Source organism: Bison bison, unplaced genomic scaffold (assembly GCF_000754665.1).
Source record: "Bison bison bison isolate TAMUID 2011002044 unplaced genomic scaffold, Bison_UMD1.0 scf7180017864472, whole genome shotgun sequence".
Classification (NCBI taxonomy): domain Eukaryota; kingdom Metazoa; phylum Chordata; class Mammalia; order Artiodactyla; family Bovidae; genus Bison; species Bison bison.
Genome location: NW_011495033.1, coordinates 6,372,274 through 6,389,576, shown reverse-complemented (window position 1 = coordinate 6,389,576; position 17,303 = coordinate 6,372,274). Strand labels below are relative to the sequence as shown.

Sequence of the window (17,303 nt, the reverse complement as noted above, 5' to 3'; positions counted from 1 at the left end):
GGCTTGAGAGAGAGGGGATGCAGGTGTACATGTGGCTGGCTTACTCTGTTGTGCAGTAGAAATGGATACATTATAAAGCAGTTATACTCCAGTAAAATAAAGTGATAAATAAATCACTCACCTAGGAGGATAATACATCCCTAGGGAAGAGTTTGGGGACAGAACAGAAAAAGGGTCAGGCCTGCCTTTTCCCCTTATTCTTCCTGAGGAAGCACCTTCTCAGAGCTGCAGGCAGGACCTTCCTTTTCCTTGTTCTGGGGGGCGTGTTCCTCTCCCTTCTGTCCAGGATGCTTGCACCTCAAAGGGAAGCCTCCCCTCACTGCCTTTGGCTTCCCCTCTTGTCTCCATCGTGCATCTGTGATGCCCTCCCGACCCTCCCTGACTAAGCTGGGGGAGATGATCTCACACTTTTTTTCAGCTGGCAGCTGCCTGTTCCAGTTTGCAGTGAATTAACTCTAGAGTCAGTGTAACACCGCAAAGCTAGATACAAGCAGTTGCTCATTCAAATCTAGGAGAGAGGTGTGTGTGTGTGTTCAGAATTCTGATACAGGCTCCATGTAGTGAATACTGTGAAATGCTTGTTCTCTCTACTGGCCCCACCCTATAATGCTTGTTGGAAGAGTCAGAAGTCTCATCAAATGGCTTAGAAGCTAAAACTGTAGCTTAGCTTCTCCCTGCTGCTTTAATAAATAACCACAGACTTGGTGGCTTAAACAGCAGAAATGCATTTTCCCAAGTGCTGCAGACCAGCAGTGCAAAATTAGTATCACTGATACAATTCTGACCCAGACTCAGAGGGTCAGCAGGATTGTGCTCCTCCCAGAGACTCTAAGGAAAAATCCGCTCCTTGCCTCCTCCAGCTCCTGGGGCTGCCAGCATCCCTTGGTTTGTGGCCACATCATTCCAGTCTCTGGGGTTTCCCAGGTGGTGCTAGCAGTAAAGAACCCACCTGCTAATGAAGGAGATGCAAGAGATGCAGGTTCAATCTCTGGGTCAGGAAGATCCCCTGAAGGAGGAAATGGCAACCCACTCCACTTTCTTGCTGGGACAACCCCATGGACAAAGAGGAGCCTGGCAGACTATAGTCCACAGGGTCGCAAAGAGTCTGACATGGCTGACCATCTGAGCACATCCGTCTCTGCCTCCCTGATCACATTGCCTTCTCTCCTGTCCATGTCAAATCTCCCCCTGTCTCCCCCTTAAAAGAACGCTTGTGAGATTTCCCTGGCAGTCCAGTGGTTAAGACTTTGCCTTCCAATTCAGGGGGTGCAGGTTCAATCCCTGGTCGGGGAGCCGAGATCCCACATGCCTTGTGGCCAAAAATATAGAACAGAAGCAATATTATAACAAATTCAGTAAAGACTTTTAAAATGGTCCACATCCAAAAAAAAAAAAAAAATCTTAAAAAAGAACATTTGTGATTGCTCTTAAAATCCACCTGGATAATTCAGGATACTCTCCCCATCTCAGGAGCCTTATGTAATCACAGCTGTAGCATCCTTGTTTTGCAATAGAATGTAACATTCACAGGTCCCAGGGGTCGGGGTGTGGATATCTTTTGTGGACCCATCCTTCGGACTGCCCTCCTGCCCAGCCCCATAATTCCCACACACACCACCCCCACAGGTTCTACAGGGTTCACCACCCTGCCTTTCGACTTCCTCCTGAAGCTGAGGAGCCCAGCTTCCCAAACTGCCCTCGTACCTTCTGTCTTCTTACTTTCTGCCACTTGCAGTAGCCACAGGGCCCTGGGTGTCTTGCGGCCAGCCCTCCAGAGGGCAGAAGACATTAAACATTTCCTCCCATCAGGCCCCCCTCTTCCCCTGAACCACTGGCTGGTGGGGCAGGACAGGCACACGCTTTACGCTGGGGAAGACGACCCCCCAGCAGGTCAGATTTGTTGCCATGAGAACCAAGCTGTTTCGCTTTTGCTTAGATTCATCTCACGCAGGAAAACGCCTTGCCTCTGCGTGTCTGCCGGGGCATCTCTAGAATGTCAAGTCAGTGAGGGTAAGCAGCAGATCCTTGGCCCCTGGTCCACGGTGCCTGGCAGTATCTCAACACACTAGACACCTGGCCCCACCCATCTTGCCCACACCCCTCCCCGTGGTGGTGGGCCTCCACCAGCCAGTTATCTCACCAGCATGCAGGGCGGATCTGGTGACACCAGACACAGCTGCAGATGCCACTGGTGTCGTTCTGAAGCCCTACGTTTACACGGAAGTCTTGTTCCCATGGCCTTTTTGCAGGCAAAAAGTTGAATCCCGTGCCAAATCCTGTGTTGCGGTTCTACAAGTCGTGCGCTGTTGCCATAAACACCGTGCATACTGCTGCGTAAAAATTATCATTTGATGGTGAGGGCTGGGGAAAGACAGCCATTGTGGAAGGATGAAAAACAGTACCGTGAAAAGTCGGCGTCGAGAAGCTGTGTGGCCCTGTTGATAATCGCGGCTCTGGCGTCGGTTCCTATCTGCTGGGAGCAGAAGGGTGGGGCGGGCAGGAGAAGGGACCTTCGTGGGGACTGTATGTAGAAGAACACTGCCTCTCCACTGTAAGAATTCTCTTGAAAGGAACAGAAAACAGTTCCACATGATCAATCAGAGCTGTTTTGGGGGTTTTTGTTGGGTTTTTTTTTGGTTGAAAACCTGTGGTGTCTCCCTGTCAAAAAGAACCATGCCTTGAAAATAGGGCTCCAAACTTACCAGCCCACAAAAAAAGAAGGCTTCATGAAGGAGAATGATCAGGAGACCCAGGCAAAGTCTCTAGCTCCTACCAGTTATCCCGCCCACATTTCCACTTTCCCTTGATGTGTTTCCCTCAGACACAGACACTACCCAGGCGTCGACAGCATCACATTTCATCCCTATAAATACAGTTCAAGATTTTTTTTTCCCAAACTCAGAACCAAAAAAGGATTTCATCTGAATACCTGGGTTAGAGAACTTGATTTGAGGAACAAAGAGTTTGATACGGTCTAAAAAAATATATAGGAGGGGAGAAAAAAAGAGGCAGTTCTTGATGAGTCTGAAATATTATTCAGCAAATACTTACAAAGCACCTACTATGTGCTGGGCCAGACACTGGGCTGGGAAGTGGAGACACAGCAGCAGTAAACCAGACCCTGACCCTAGATTACAGTCTAACGGGGGTGGGGGTGGGGGGTACTGGATGAGGAAACAGACGATTACAATCTAACACGTTTAAGTACAGAGAGAGACAACCCTGCCTTGAAGGATCGGAGAAGATTGCCAAAAGATATGCTGATGTTGAGACACAAATGACAAATAGAAGTTGGTCTGGGGATTTCCCGGGGTGGTCCAGTGGTTAAGAGTCCGCCTTCCAAGGCAGGGAACAGAGGTTTCATCCCTGGTCAAGGAACTAAGATCCCACATGTTGTGGGGCAACTAAGCCCGAGTACCACAACTGCTGAGCCCGAGAGAGCCCGCTGCACGCAACGAGAGTAAGCCACACACCGCAGCGAAGATCCCGCACGCCGCAACTAAGACCCAAGGCAGCCAAGTAAATAGATACGCTTTTGAAAAAAAGAAGTTGGTCTGGAAAACGGACCAAGGGCCTTCCAGGTGGGAACAGTGTGTGCAAAAGGCCTGAAGGCAAAAGCACCACGGCAGAGGGGTGTATGCGGGTGGACCAAGAAACGAGTAGCTGCCTGACCCAGAGACAGGGAGGTAAGCAGTGGGTGGGAAGAGCTGGAGAAAAGATAGAGAAAAGCAGGCGGAAGCATGTGGTCCCGTACGGCTCTTCGCCGGGCTGAATAACCCAGCCTCCTGTACGTTTAAGCGGGTATCACTGAAAGTAGGCTCCCCACGGCCCGGCAAGCTGCCTCATCCTCCCCGCTTTCTTCCTGAGACCCCCCAAGAGACCATGGCCCCCATTTCTCAAATTGGAAAGCTGGGGGAGGGGTGGGCTTAAGGAAACTGTCAGAACCAGAGCCCACCACCCTGTCTCTCATCCAAGACCTGAGAGTTCTGGGGCAGAGAAATTTCAGTCCCGGAAACTGAACTACAGCTTCCCTTCTAGCAGGGTTCTGGATCCAACACTCACCTGGAGCAGGTGCTAAGACAGTGATGCACACAGCTCAGGCGTCACACCCACAGCTCCAGGGGGTTTGGTGGGGGAGTTCTTGAGATCACCTGAAAAAGACACAGGGAATTTTAGAGAGCACCTGACGAGAAATTCAAGTAACACTGACTGGAAATCCACCCACGGCAGCTGCTCTCCCCAGCTGCATGCCATGTGGTGACCACGTTCGAACAGTTTTGACTCAATGAGGCTAAAAATAACCAGGAATGTAAAACCCTTCAGGAGTCAGGTCTGTAAATGAGCTAGCCCGAGAAATCCACAGGGGGAAGGGGAAGGAGAGAGGGGAGGTTTGTCTTTGGGCCACTGGATCAGGGGTCAGAAGAGTTACCACCTGAGTGGCTGAAGAAGTAACACTCCTAGACCCCGAGGACCTCGCCATTCCCCTTCCAGATCAGTTGGTTGAACACTGTGGTACCCACTTCACAGATGGTGAAAAACATATGGCTCCCCCGCCGCCACCCCGCCCCGAACCCTTTCAGACTGAGGCTTGCTAATCTCAGCTCTAATCCAAGTCCGGAGCCTTCCTATGGAAAATGAAAGCAATGAAACGCACAGATAAGTAACTTCCTCCTTATTCCCATCCTCCACCTCGGCCCTGGGCAACGTGGAGAGAGCTTGTGCGGCTCTGCTAAGAAGCAACCCTTTGTTTTTAGTTGTGAAACTGAGACTGGGACTTTCTCACCAGTGGAGGCAAGAGAAAGGTGACATCAGAAGGAAGCATGCTTCACCAGAGACAGAAGCAAAAGGATGCTTTTTTTTTTATCGTGGGAAATTCAAAAAGATACAGATACTCATTTACTTAAAGAAAATAGATATGCTTTTCCATGCAGAGAAACCACCCATAAATATTTTTTACTGCACTTTTCTGGTAAGAAAAAATGAAGTTGGCCCTGGTTGTATTAGCTCCGTGGTCTTCATAATAATAGTAACCCTTATGAAGCGTTTATGCTCCAGGCACTGCTGAGAAAGTTCTTTGCCACTGATCACAATTTTTTGATTTTCACAAAAATCTACATGCGGGGTGATACCCCTATTATCCCCATCTCATGATGGAGGAAACTGAGGGCTGGACAGGTTTAGAAGTTTGCCCCCAGGCACACGGCTTGTCAGTGGAGAAGCAGTTATTTGTTCCCACCAGACTCACTGAAGAACTGGTCCTCTGAATAGTTCAGTTCCCCAGCCTCTGGGCCATGGATTTCCTGTCAGATCAGTGGCGGCATTAGATTAGAAATAAAGTGCACAGTGAATGCAGTGCCCTTGAACCATCCTGATCTCATCCTCCCTGCATCCACGGGAAAATTGTCTTCCACGAAACCAGTCCAAAGGATGAGGACCGCTGCTTTAGTTCACTGCCTCTGGTTTTATTATTTTGTCACAAAGGCTAAATGGACCGATTTTTAGAATCTTCTCAATTTCCTGTGAAGACTTTTTCTGTTTTTCATTTGCATTTTGCTCTTTCTCTATTGGTGAGATTTGGTATTTCTGCCCTTTCCTTGCCTCTCTTAAAGTAGATGAATGGACGCCAAGTTGGAAACCTGAGGTCTGGGTGTCACTTTCACTTCCGCCGCCACCTTCTAAGTGATCTCACCCAGTTCACGGCCTCTTTGGGCCCGGCTCCTTATCCGGAACGTGAAGCTGTAAGAGTCTAATGAAGGTCTGTTCCTGTACTGAATACCCCCCATTGTCTTTCCTCTCACCCCTCCTGTCTTTCCATGTCCTCATCTCTCTTTCCTTCTCATCCTGGCCACTAGCAAGCCCTCAGGCCCTCTGTCTTCTGCATCTTTGGTCCTCTGTCTTATATACGGTGGGGAGGTAGGGGACGTGGTGTGAGAGCACATCCTTGTCAAGAAGTCTAGGGACTCAGATCATAAGGAGATGGATGAGCAGGATGATGTAACTCTGGAAGGCACAGGTGGAGTTGGCCCTCCTCAGAAGTCTAGGATAAATCAGTCTTGGCTTTGGGACGTCTCCACCTCTGCTCTAGCTTTTCCTCGGTCTCCCATCATTGGTGTCCTCATCCTGCCCTGTGGCTTCATACCCCAGTGCCCTTTGTACCAGTTCATCACATCCTCCTCCCGTCTCACCCCATCTTGGCATCACGTGGTACTCGTTCTGTACGCCATTCCCCAGGACTCTGCTCTGTTTAGCAAACGGTATGTCTCATCTTCCTAATATATTTACCCAGCATCCCTTCCAAGCCCTGTAATGCTCTAACTCGTCTTAAGAAGCATCTAAAAAATTAAGAAGGCCTTCAAGAGATTAGAGTGGTTTGGGGCAGAATTCCTTTATTCTGATCATCGAGGCACCTTCTTTTGGTCCAAAGGTTTTCTAGCCCTGAATCCAGTGCTTTCCACTCATGAATAGGAGACAACAACAGGCCTCCCGTGGTGAGATGGGAATTGGGACAGCAAGTAGGGGGTTACCACATTTTATTATGAATATGTGAAATAGTTCAGGGAAACTGCGATTTATTTAATCCAGGTTGGCTGGTTAGAATTCGATGGACAAAGAAGCAATCACGAGCCACGTCTAAGCCCATTAAGGTTCTCCCAAATCATTTTAAATTATTGGGCATTCATTTCACTAGTGTCTGTATTTAATACTCCTGGAAGCACCAGCTACTGAGCAAAGGAGCAACTTATAGGAGGCTGTGAAAATTCCTCTTCCTTTAACTTCCTCAGAGTTCTTTGCAGTTTGCTGATGATTGCGTGGGAAGCTGTGGGCCTTTATCACACAGAGTCGGCCTCTAAAGGGAGACTGCTCTAACGCCCGCCAGCAGAGCACTCCTTTTAGACTGCAGACACGGCGTGCACCGCCTGGGCCTGCGCATCCCTATTTTAGGTGTGTTTCTAAGGAGTAGGTTGGTTGTCATGGTTTGGAAGAACTTCTCCACCGTCAGGATGCAGTAACACTAGGGGGAGGCACGGCCCATCTGTCCCTAAGGGAGAGGTCTGGAGGAAATAAATAGACAGCCTTCTGGCTGGAATATTCTAGATGTCTCCCTGCTTAAGCAGCCCTCAAGGTCAGAGACCCTCTCAAGGCCCAGCTCTAGAATTTGCAGCTTCAAGAATCGAGGCTGGGTCTTTTTGGTCAGTCTTCTGAATGGTGCATTGTCAGGAGGCCTTACTGAGCCAAGAGGGCTCATTCCCCACTCTGTGTTCTCAGCGTCTTAGTCCTTCCATCCCCTGTTTATTCTCCACCTGCCTGGAAGATGAGCTTTGCCCCCATCTTTGACGATAGTCATCTCAGAATTCTGGGATGCAGGAATGATCATGGTCTGCATTTATTATTTTTATTCATAATGTTTCTGTCCTGGCTGTGGCAAGATCTGGTTGAGAAGACCCCTACCCTACCCTGGGATACCAGAGCAGCTTCTCAGATTATCACCAAGGACTGAGGACTCTTGGAACAGACACAGTGCCTGTCCAGATACATGGACCCAGGTCTGTGGGTCAGGAAGGGGCGCTCTGTTCAGCTGGAGATGGTGGTGCCCTCTCGTTCCTGGGAATCGCAGAGTGGCTGGGAGCCAGCTCCTGCCAGCCCACACTAGCCTGTCACATGCCTGTTATTAATCAGCATCCTTCTTTATTTTCTCACCAAGTGTCATGCTCCAGACCCAGGCAAGATGTGTCATACAGGGGAGACTTCACCTGGTGGATAAGAAGCCATATGTTCCTGCCCACGCTTTGCTGAGTTTTCAAAAACTTCCCACCCACACCCGTGGGTCTTTGCTTTCATGGCGGGGCCTCGGGGGCATCGTGCTTCCCGGATGTTTCTGGGCCTGGTCCCTGTCACACACAGGAGGCTGGTCTTGGGAAGCCTTCTCTGCAGATGTGCCATGTGCCAGTGGCTGGGGCATCACCCTTGTCTGGGGTGTGGCGAGTCCATGGTGGGCTCAGCAGTTGCCAAGGTGATTAAGGCCAATTTCTGCCCTCAGGTTACAGTTTCATGAGCTTTTCCCTGTTTGTGTTGAAATACAGTTTGAGAGAGAATACCATGGGGTGGAATTTCAAGTGCCAAAAAAAAAAAAGTACAGATTGATTTTCTTTTTCTGGAGCAGGAATCTGAAGCAGGAAAATTGTCACGTGTGGCAGATTGCTGCAGGATGGTTCCCCTGGGCCTGGGTCTTCAGGGTTTCCACTAATCCTGTTTCACTCCTATCTTCACGGTAGCCCATCCTCCTCCCCTTCAACTATTTCTAGCTAATTCATAGCCCTGTTTTAAAAAATAAATAAGGGAAGGCAAGAAAGAAAGAAAGCCTGTTTGCCCAGATATTCCGTTTCTTGATGCTTTTTGTCTTAGGCCAGTCACACGCCCTTCTAACCCAAATCCGTATTCCCATTCCCTTTCGGCAACCCGGTGAGCTCACCAATATGCCAGCAGATGATCTAAGCCCCAAATCATCACCTTCTCTAGAAAAACAAACAAACAAAAACAGCCGGAAGGAGGGAGGGCGGATGGGAGGGTGGGGGCGCGGTAAATGATGCGTACAACTACAGCTAAAAGGGGGCCCGCGCCGCCTGGCCCTTCGGCGGGTGGGCGTGTGTGTGTGCACGCGCGGGCGTGCACGCGCGCGTACATTTTCCACCCACTAGCCCCAGCACACGCGCGCGCGCACACAAACACACACACACCCTCACCACTACCACTACCCCCCACCCCCGCCCTTGCTCTGGGCAGGCGGCGGCATTTTAATGTCAGATGGAATCGCTAAGCCCGCGTTGCCATGGCGACCACGGGAGCGGTGGAGCTAAAAGCGGCAGCCGGGCCGCCGCCTCCCCCGCCGCAGCCCACCCGGCGGTGCAGATTCCCTTTGTCTCTCTAGCTCCCCGCATCCTCCTTCCCCCACCCGCCCCTCGTCTCCACTCTTCCCTTCATCTGCCTTTTCTCCCCCTTGCTGTCCTGCCTCCCCTCCCCCTCCTGCCCCGCCCCCACGTTCCCGGGCCCCAGCCCTCCCGGAGCAGCCGCAGGTTGGGAACCCCTGGACTCAGCACCCCCCGCAGGTGCCTGATCAAGCCGGCCGCTCCCCTCACCCGGCGGCACTGACAGGCCTGGAACCGTCTGTTATTCCCGGGGACCTTAATGCCTCACTTGAAACCAGCCTTTTCAAAAAAGGACGAAGAGAAGAGAAACTTGTTTTTCCCGCACCTGAATGGATGCCCTTCAGCTCGTGGTCTGTCTGTCTGGCCCGTGGCCCGCTGTGGTCACCCTGGCAGGAGAGGACCGGCCCCGGCCCCCCACCCCGCCGCTCCGCGGAGGGACTGAAGCTCACAGTCATGGAAACGCTCTTGCCTCACCCCCCTAGGCCTCAAATAACTCAGCAGCTACAGGAGGTCCTGTCTAGATGGGGTTGTTGCTCCCCAGAGCAGAATTACCAGGGCTTCCAGAAGATGAACTCTTGCCTGGAGTTGGGGGGTGCTGTTAGCATCCACATAAGCTGATAAGGAAGGGTGCTGAGGCACCGTAAGGATCCCCAGCCCAGAACCCTCCTGTCATCCCTCTGTCTCAAGGCAACATAGCAGCTCAGATGGCACTGGCTGGAAATGCCAGACTGGCTCACGATGCAACCGATGCCCTCGTCTTCAAGGGAAAAAAAAAGATTGGTGCCACGCTATTGGAGTGTCCGTAAGGAGGACACACCATGGTCTAACCAAATTTGCTAAATAAAAAGCATTTTCTAGACACGAACTGTATCCAATACATAGTTAGGTATTGGGTTTAACAGGATATTTTGGAATGACTTTTTCCATGTTCTGAAGGTCACACCTAACGTGTAAATGACGAAACACCGAGTAACAGCCAGAAACCTTGGACCACTCTTACCAGGGTCGTGAGTCAGTGGCACTCCAGTACTATCTTGCTTCCATCACACACCTTCACTATCATTCCCACATCTGAAATGAAATGAAAAGTGAGCCTTTCAGGTGGTTAAAGGCTGGGGTTTTGCTTTCAAGTCAGCCCTCAGTGATATGTATGGATATGTATGTATGTATCGGCTGCATGCACACAGAACGATGCCTGCACTGATACACAGTAAGTGAAACTGTGAGTACTACTAGGGGACTCTTCCCTAATTCCCCCAAAAGTAGATGAGACCAGAGTAGGGTCCCACCATGTGATTCCAAAGCCTTCTGCACTTTTTACATTCAGAGCGCTTCCCAGGATTAGGGATACACAGTGATGAGTGGGTAATTCTTGTTTATGTACGTCTCCACACCAGACTATAAGCTTGGTGAGGGAAGGAACAGCACCTATCTTTCACGTCCCTTATCTTCAGGGGCCAACACACAGGCAGGATTTAGTACACATCTATTGAATAAAGAAAGAGATAAGAAGTGGACCAGAAAGAGGTGCTGTCAGTGATGCGGTCTGGGGCTGTCCAGAGGATGAGCCCGGGTTACCAGGAGGGGTCCCATCTCCATCATCTCTTGTGAGCTTAGTGACCCTCCAGGGGCTCCATCTTCCCTGTACAAAGTACTTCTAGGAAGCTGTCCTAAATAATTCTTGTGTATCTGGAATATGTCTGAAACTCCTCATAATAAAAAGTTTGATGAATCAGTTAAATCGTAAATGAGGGGATCTCTGTCATTTGCCAAGCCAGTCCTGAGCAGGTGACTGGAGCCCTGACCCAAGGCAAGGCCAGGCCGTCCTTCTCCCAGTACTTCGCAGGGAAGATGAGGCATTGGTGCTCTGAGGCAGGGGCGTGCAGGAAAACCAGCCAGGGCCTTAAGCCACCAATATCCAGGACTTCCCTGGTGGTCCAGCAGTTAAGAATCCACATGCCAATGCAGAGGACACAGGTTCGATCCCTGGCTCGTGAAGATCCCACATGCCAGGGGGCAACTGAGTCTGTGCCCCACAACCACTGAAGTCCATGTGCCCTGGAGCCCATGCTCCGCAGCAAGAGAAGCCACCACACTGCAACTGGAGAGTAGCCCCTGCTCACCACAACTAGAGCATGCCCGTACGCAGCAATGAAGACCCTGCACAGCCAAAAATAAACAAAACTGAGAGAAAAACACCAACATCCAGGGGCCCACAAGCAGACTAGCTGATCAGAGCCTCTTGGAGCAAGGACTGACCACTGCTTTTCAGATGCTCCTCTGATGATTCATGTGCTCAATCACGTGTGGCTCTGTGGGACCCCAGAAATGCAGGCAAGAGGAGGCAGGGACACTTACACTCACCAAACCCAGAGATTTGATTTCAGCTGTCAAGCTGATGCTGGTACACTTTAGGCTGAACAAAGAGATGACTGGCTTTAGCCCACTTCAGGTTGTTTCACCACTGTTCATAGAAGCTCTCTTTGCCTTAAAAAGCCCACGGGTCCACTCCTTTGACAGTCATTTAAAAGAAATCTGTAACTGTCTAATCAGGGCATGAACCATTTTTCAGACTTGCCCAGGCAGCAGTGACCTAAATACTACTCAGGGTGTCTGACTTCCAGCCCCAGAGGAAGAGCGTATTTGGTTTGTTTTTATGCTGATGAAGTCGGGCCAGTAATTCAAGGTCCCCATCAGAGATGGCTGAATCACTGGACTGTTTTTTAGACCGAGCACCGTGATGTCGGCTTATTATTGTTACTCACTTTTCAGTAGAATCACTTATGCACTCCCTCAGTCTAATTTGTGCCATTTTGTAATTGATAGGTGCTAAAATGAGCAGAATCTGGAGGGCTGGGGGGGAGGGGCCCCGCCCATTTATACCAGCCAGGTAGAAAGAGTAGATCTCTGGAAAATGTGGCTAACCCATTACGAGCCAGCAGGCGTAGCAGCAGATTGCTCCACTGTCTGTCCCAGGTAACTCGGCTGGCAGTAAATAAGGCCTGTGTTAGAAGCCATGAAAGCTGTCCACACACAACAAGGAAATCTGCCTAAACTGCCCGCCGGCGTATCCAAGGCAATTGACTTTCCACTAGTAGTGTGTCTGCCCCCAAGGTCAAGGCAAACTTGGCAAGAAGGCACATGGGGACACTCGCCTCGAAATCTCTTGGGAGACCAGGATGGGCAGGGTTAGTCTTAAGGGTTAGTCTCGGGCACTTCAATCAAGTTAGTGATGGTGGAGAGAAATTCTTCAGGGTAGCAAGGAAAAAAGCACAAATGTGGTCTGAGCGAACCCACGCTGGCTTTCCCAGCCAGCAAGCTCCAGCCCAGATCCAAACAACCCATTTCTGGGAACTTAAAAACCAAGAGAGCAGTTGAATGGTCTTGGGACCCAAACGGGGCTTTTGATGTGTCTCCCAGCAGCGGCAACACAGCGAATGGTTTCTGTGATGTGGGATGCCCGGGAGAGCAGGTCTGGACCACCGCCACTGGCTCCTCTCTCATCACAGCGCCAGAAATAGATGCCACATCCCAGGGATGGGGAAGTCGGGCTGCATGGGACGTTTCATCTGTTGGAATATTGTTCCGCACCGCCCGACAAAATTACCGAGTTCTCAGTTCTGTAGCGGTGGCATTGAGTAAGAGTCTGAAAATTGATGCATTATGTTCTAGCTTAAAATAGCACATGCAGAAGAGGAAAAGCAGAGCTGTTAAGATGTGTGCAGAACATACTGATGGAAGGACCTGGGCTGCCTCTGTTATTACCAGCATGAAAGGGTCTGTTGGAGCACAGGGTGGGTCTTCCATCCAAAGCATTCAAGTGGTAAAGGCTTCTGGACCACAGCGAGTCTGGGTACATTTTTGTTTTTTTTAGCTGGCATAACTGAGCACAAACCCTTCTGTTCTCAAACAGGTGGTAGAAAGTGGGCAGTTTGCTTCTTTTCATCTCACTGTTCTGGGTTGGTTCATGAGGTAGTGGCTTCTGTTTTAACCCTGTTGAATTCCCCTTAGAACAGAATCCCCAGCTATGTGCTACCTAATCAGATATCCCGCACTGTGGATTACGGTTGCCTGGATGGGCTGCGAGGCTTAGTGAGAGTGAGGTGGAAAATGCATAAAAGGAACTGTGTCATCCGCCCCCGAGAAAAGTATCTTTTGTCAGCTGAGGTGGGATTTTAAAATACTCAAGAACACGTGAAAAGGGCCTTCTGGAATTGATAAGCTTTTTTACCAATACGGCCCTAGGTAGGAAGTAGCAAGGTTGATTCTTAAAGGGCCATCTGTGGTCCAGTGAAGAGGCCTTGAGGCCCAAGGACAAGGGTCCCTCCAGCCCCTGTATCAATTGTTTAACCAACATTCTTAACATAAGAACCTCCATCATTAGAGCACTTGACTCAGGGACTTCCCTGGTGGTTCAGTGGCTAAGACTCCGCACTCCCAGTGCAGGGGGCCTGGGTTTGATCCCTAAGCAGGGAACTAGATCCCACATGCTGCAACTGAAGATCCTGCATGCCGCAACCAAGACCTTGTGCAGCCCAATAATAAAAATAAATATTTTTTTAAAAAATGGGACATCACTGGTGGCCCAGTGGTTAGGAATCCACCTTTGGGTTCAATCCCTGATCAGAGAAGGAAGATCCCACGTGCTGCACGGCAACTAAGCCCACACACAACAACGAAAGATCCCGCGAGCCGCAACTAGGACCTGATGCAGCCAAATAAATCATAAATAATTTTTAAAAAACACTTGACTCCATAACAGATGTTCAAAGGGCACTTACTCTGAGCTGGGCATCACCCTAGCCACTGTGTCAAAGTATATTTTCTTTAATTCTCACCAGAACCCTTTAGAAGAAAGCATTCCCACTGTTAATTATCCCAGTTCAGGAAGCCAGGCTTCAAAGGATATATGATCGCCCAAAGCCATACAGCTGGATTCACACCCTAGACTGGCAGATTCCAAAGGCCTGTTCTCTCCACCAGGCCTATTGTCTCCTGACTTGATTAAGCAACATTACTAGAAATACACAGAAGCTGGAAGACCTGTCTCTTCCCTGCTGCTGTTGCCAGCTGGAATGTCAGACTCCTGGGGTGTTATAGCCCAAATTCCAAAGGACTGGTTACCATCCATAAGAAATTACTTTTTCCAGTAGTCTGATATGCAAACCACCCCTACGTGGGGACTTGAACATTACTGTTCAGTAAACCATAATGTGCCAATTGTCATTGGACAGTGACCAGTTTCCGGCTTCCTATAGTCACCACCATTCTAGAGAATGTGACCTTTTATTTGCAAAGCAAGAATTAGGCCTTTCTTTTCCTCCCCCCTCCACTCCACCTTTATAATCTGCATCATTGCTCCTGGGAATGCTGCTTTTTAGCTTTGGGCATGTTCAGATAAAAATTCCTGAAAAGAATGGTGGGATAAGTATCAGAAAGAAGACCACTGGGTAAAAAGTAGGACTTCCCTGGTGATCCAGTGGCTAAGACTCTGCACTCCCAGTGCAGGGGGCCCAACCCCTGGTCAGGGAACTAGATCCCACAGGCCACAACTAAGAGTTCACATGCTGCGACTAAAAGACCCCATGAGCCACAGCTAAGACCCAGCACAGCCAAATAAACGAATGCTTTTCTATAAGTTAGACATGGTGAAGAGTATCAGGTGGGTGAGAATATCAGGCCCACACATACTGTTGTCAAAATTCGAGGCTTGTTTACTTAATATAGCACAGCACCAGGATAATATTGTAAATACCTGTTTTATAATAGAATTTGCTAACAGAATAGGTCTGGGAAAACAGTTTTGATATATGATCTGCCTCATGATCACACGTTCCTTTAAGGGAGAGAGGGCTGTAAGGCATATGTTCCCAAGTAAGTCTTCATGGCATGCAGCAAAACCCTTAGGATCATCTTGCAGAGGAAGCGAAACTCAACATTGTCCAGATTCAAACTCACTCTCTGTCTCCTTCTCCATCACCCACACTGACACCTAGGAACGCAGAAGACGCTCCCTGTTACCGTCTAGGTCTGGTTGGTCACCAAATTCTTGCTCTGAAACATCTCGCAAACTTGCCCTGTTTCTGCCTTCTTAACAACCACAGGCCTTTTTCCTACCTGATCTGCCTGCTTTACAATGCCCCCATCAAAAGATTAATCTCCAAAATATACAAACACCTCATACAGCTCAATGTCTAAAAAAAAAAAACCCAATCAAAAAGTGGGCAGAAGACCTAAACAGACATCTTTCCAAAGAAGATATACAAATGGCCAAAACAAACACACACCAGATGCTCGACATCACTTATCATTAGAGAAATACAAATCGAAACTGCAATGAGGTATCACCTTATCCTGGTCAGAGTGGCAGTCATCAGAAAATCTGGAAATAGTAAAATGTTGGAGAGGATGTGGAGAAAAGGGAAACCTCTTGCACTGTTGGTGGGAATGTAAATTGATACAGCCACCGTGGAGAACAGTATGGAAACCAAAAATAGAACTGCCATATGACCCAGCAACCCCACTCCTGGACATAAACCCTGAAAAAACCATAATTCAAACAGACATATGTACCCTAATGTTCACTGCAGCACTATTTACAATAGCCAGGATATGGAAGCAACCTAAATATACATCAGCAGATGAATGGATAAAGAAGATGAGGTATGTATGTATATACAGTGGAATACTACTCAGCCATAAAAAGGAACAAAATTGGGTCATTTATAGTGACGTGGATGCACCCGGGCTCTGTCATACAGAGTGAAATCAGAAAGAGAAAAATATCGTATATTAATGCATATATATGGAATCTAGAAAAACGGTACAGATGAATGTATAGGCAAGGCAAGAACAGAGATGCAGGCATAGAGTGCAGACATCTGGACGTGAGGGGGCAGCGGAGGGCGGGGCAAACTGAGAGATGAGCGCCGACATACATACACTCAGATTCTTTACCATGTGAGCCACCAGGGAAGCCCGTATACACACCACCTAATGTGTAAAATAGCTAAGTGGCTAAGTCCCGTTCTTTGAGTGGGAAGCTGCTGTATAGGGAACTCAGCTTGGTGAGCTGTGATGACCTAGGGGGCGGAATGGCGGAGCGGGGAGCGAGGCTCAAGAGGGAGGGGATATGCGTATACATAGAGTCGATTTGCTTCGTTGCACAGCAGAAACCAGCACAACATTGTAAAGCAATTATACTCCAATAATAAATTAAAAAATTGGTGCCTTCAGCTATGTAGAAGTTTAAAAGGAAGATAAACATAAAAATGTTTTAAAATTGAAAAAAAAAAAAGGCGCCTTTAGTCTGTCCTCGACATCACTTGTTTCCTATCAGTTTCATGTATTCATTCTTTTATTAAATTTATCTACCTTATGCCAAATACTCTTGGACATGGCAATATGGAAGAGGGCCCTTTCCCATGGAGGTAATCTTTGGGAAGAGGGTGGGCGCCACAGGAAGACAGTCAACAAGCCAAGAATCGAATAGGTCAATTTCAGATAGCGGAAGGGCACTGACAAAGTAGTCCCTCTCTTCTCCACTCAAGAATCCTTAAGGACGTCGCCACTGCCTCCAAAACTAAGCCTAACCTCCTTGCCTGTTATCTACCCCAGCCTCTCTCGCACCACAGTCACCAAACACAGTTGTGTGCTAAACGACAGCCCCACCCTTGCATTCCCCGTGTCCTCTGTCAATTTCACTTTTAGGCTGCAAGGCATCTCATTTGTCCTCCTCCTGCTTCAGGGGGCAGCTGGTCACCTCCTGTCTTTGGATCTTGGAGATCTGGGCTGCTGAGGCCCAAGTAGGCTGCAGAGAAGGAGGACAGTTAGACCTGGAGGGATGTGGTCGGAGGGAGGAGACATGCCAGGCAGACTGGGCGCGGCTGCTGGACTGAGGAGTGGGCGAGGGCTGCTGGACCTGTTTCCCGGGGCCTCGGCACCCCGCCCCGAGGCTCTGCCTCGCTCCACACAGATGGGGAGCAGCGTGAGGGAGAGAAATCAGGTCACGTTCTGGACCAGGGTGCTGAGAGCCCAGTTTATTTCCATGATGCGTCTGCATAGCAAAGCCAGGACCCCCACAGCCCTAGGGGTGGCACCCAGGCCGAGAGCAGGCAGGGACTCTTCCCTGCCCCCATCCTGTGCTCCCCGAGTGCACCCTGCAGATATAGCAGCCATCTGTGGACAAGTCGGCCTCCCTCCCCAGACTGAGCTTCTTGAGCATGGAGACTGTTTTATTATTTATCTTGCATCTCAGAGCCTTAGACTCAGATATTGGATGTAGGGCATGTTTTGAGATAATGCTGAGGAATCCCTGAGCCCAAGGGAGGTCATTCATCTTATATTTGCTTACTTTGATGACTCTCTTTTTAGAATTTA

General features: G+C 49.3%; 1 protein-coding gene and 1 long non-coding RNA gene across 2 annotated transcripts in view; one reads left to right on the top strand and one right to left on the bottom strand.

Annotated features, from left to right (window-relative positions):
- Window positions 1-17,303, top strand: part of MYO1D (myosin ID) — a 254,685-nt gene that overhangs the window by 222,640 nt on the left and 14,742 nt on the right. The gene's annotated exons all lie outside the window — the stretch shown is intronic.
- LOC105003990 lies at window positions 1,379-5,159 on the bottom strand. The gene is made up of 3 exons (XR_827174.1): window positions 4,655-5,159; window positions 4,063-4,151; window positions 1,379-2,562 (listed from the first exon to the last, which is right to left on the bottom strand). It is a non-coding gene; the product is annotated as an uncharacterized LOC105003990 (long non-coding RNA).